Here is a 2,788-nt window from a genome sequence, read left to right on the forward strand (position 1 = left end):
AAACTGTAAGGATGTCTGTCAAATATCACAATTGAACATGCCAGAGGAGAAGCCATGCTGTCAAAATGCCTACTTAACCCGCCCAAACATCTCACCCTTTGCTGACATTCTATAACTCCATTTTTTAAAGCTTTTTTGTCTTTTTTTAAACAAAAGAAAGTAGACATATGCATGTTGGGAAATGCTAACTGTGCATATTCACATAGAGACACGGTGTACTCTCTGAGCCCAATGTACAGAGAAAGGAGAAAAGAAGCTAGAATTCTGTGCACTGCTACACGGCGACCTCGCACCCTCCAGCTTCCAGCAGAGCAAAGGGAACAGGTTTTTCTTTTTTCCCTCAGAGCTCGATGGTGTTGATTCTGTACAGTTTTTGTTCAGACAGGAAGGGATGAAAATGAATTTCCAACAGAAAGGGGTAGAGACACTTTTCCCATTGTATTCTGCTCAAGGTATTTCTCCCAAAATAAGTTGAGAACCATGGTGTAGAGAAAAGAGTCCACAAGAACAGGGCGATTGAGCACAAGAGGGGAAAGAAAGGGTAAACGGAAGACTGCAACTTGCTCCCAGGGATTGGAGAAAATTTTTTAAAAAAGAAGGTTGGGGCCAGGTGCAGTGGCTCACGCCTGTAATCCCAGCATTTTGAGAGGCTGAGGTGGGCGGATCACAAGGTCAGGAGATCGAGACCATCCTGGCCAACATGGTGAAACCCTGTCTCTACTAAAAACACGAAAAATTAACTGGGTGTGGTGGCGCTTGCCTGTAGTCCCAGCTACTTGGGAGGCTGAGGCAGGAGAATTGCTTGAACCTGGGAGGCGGAGGTTGCAGTGAGCCAAGATCACACCACTGCACTCCAGCCAGGGTGACAGAGTGAGACTCCATCTCAAAAGGAGACGGAATCTTTGCAGGGACATGGATGAAGCTGGAAACCGTCATTCTCAGCAAACTATTACAAGGACAGATAACCAAACACTGCATGTTCTCACTCATAGGTAGGAGTTGAACAATGAGAACACATGGAAACAGAGCAGGGAACATCACACACCGGGGCCTGTCAAGGGGTGGGGGGCTGGGGGAGGGATAGCATTAGGAGAAATACCTAATGTAAATGACGACTTGATGGGTGCAGCAAACCAGCATGGCACATGTATACCTATGTAACAAACGTGCATGTTGTGCACATGTACCCTACGACTTAAAGTATAATAATTTAAAAAAAGAAGGTTGGAATCCATCAGTATTCTGTTAGTCATCTTCTCCTTCATCCTCCTCTCCCTCCCCTTCATCATCTTCATCTTCTTCACTTTCATCCTCATCCCCTTCTTCATCAATACTTTCTAATCCTTCCTCCTCTTCATCGTCATCATCTTCTCCTTCTCCTTCTTCTTCATCATCCACATTGGGAACTAAGTTGTACTGTAAAAGGTTTGGCCAAATATCATCTTTGATGACCTCTCCTAACTCTTTAGGCCCTGCATCAGAATGGTCAGTAAACCAGGTAAAGAAGTTCTCTAATTCCGCATGCTGCTGCTTCCTGCTGGCTTTATTCTGTGTTTAACTTGAACGTTTTGTCAAATCCTTTCCAAATTTCCATTTGATTTCAGTGGACTTTGAAGATGGATCACCCCTCTCACTCAGAGGAAATTCTTTGGAGAGAATTTTATTTCCAAAGTAAGAATTTTCATCAAAATAAAAATCTATTTGGCAATTTGATTTAATGTCATCAAATTCCGTCACTTCAACTCTGGTCAAATAATGCAGTGGCTCTTCATCCTCCTCCCCAAGGAGTGCAGACACTTTGGGATGGTTGACAAATGTTGTTACCCAGAAATCTGGGATTTTGACAATCAATTCTGACCTCTTCTGAGAAAATTATTTACAGAGTTTGTTATATTTCTGTTCTACTTTCAAAATTTCCTCACTGGCTTATTCATTAAGTCTGTCTATTTCATTTTGTACTTCGTCAATGTGTTCAACTGCTTCTTGCTCTTCTTTTACTCCTTTCTTTGGCAAGCCTGCAGAGGTTGATGTCTCCTCTGGCCTCAGGGCAAGAGGTGGTCTTGGTTTCTTCATTTGAGGCAGGAGTGGAGACAGGTGTTTGGGGGCCATGCGGCTAAGGTAGTCCAAGAACCAGATCACGGGTCTCCTCGCTCATCAGGAAACAGGCAAAATACTCAGAGTCATTTTTTAAGAGCATTTTCTTAGTATGAATAGTCTTCTTTAGTTGACACTTAATAATTGTAAATATTTATGGAGTACAGTGTGATATTTCAATATCTGTGTACAATGCATAATGATCAAATCAAGGTAATTAGTGTCACCTCAAACATTTATTGCGTTGAGAACATTCAAAATTCTCTCTTGTAGCCATCAAAAATATCAAATAAATAATAACTATAGTTACCCTACAGTGCTATAGAACACTGGAACTTACTCCTCTTATCTAGCTGTAATTTCGTATTGGTTAAAAAAACCTTTCCTTATCTCCCCTTTCCTCTACCCTTCCCAGGTTCTAGTTAGCACTATTTAGTAATAGTTTTGAATATGATTTAAGTTAAAGTAAAAGTGATTGTCTGTAGTTCGTACTGTTTTCAGTAGTAAAAATTCAAGACTTGGACTCTTAAGGTGTCTAATAAAAAGCAAATGTTTACTTGTACTTCCCTTTGTTCTTCTTTACCAGCTATTTCTTTTTAATATTTACACTTTGTTTCTTTCTTTTCTTTCTTTCTTTCTTTTTTTTTTAATAGAGATGAGGTTTCGCCATGTTGCCCAGGCTGGTCTTGAACTC

The 2,788-nt window shown here is 40.9% G+C and overlaps 1 pseudogene; it reads right to left on the reverse strand.

Annotated features, from left to right (window-relative positions):
- Positions 1–1,245: 1,245 nt before the first annotated feature.
- LOC111549510 lies at positions 1,246–2,133 on the reverse strand (annotated as a pseudogene).
- Between the last annotated feature and the right edge of the window lie 655 nt (positions 2,134–2,788).

This window comes from Piliocolobus tephrosceles, chromosome 6 (genome assembly GCF_002776525.5).
Source record: "Piliocolobus tephrosceles isolate RC106 chromosome 6, ASM277652v3, whole genome shotgun sequence".
Taxonomy (NCBI): domain Eukaryota; kingdom Metazoa; phylum Chordata; class Mammalia; order Primates; family Cercopithecidae; genus Piliocolobus; species Piliocolobus tephrosceles.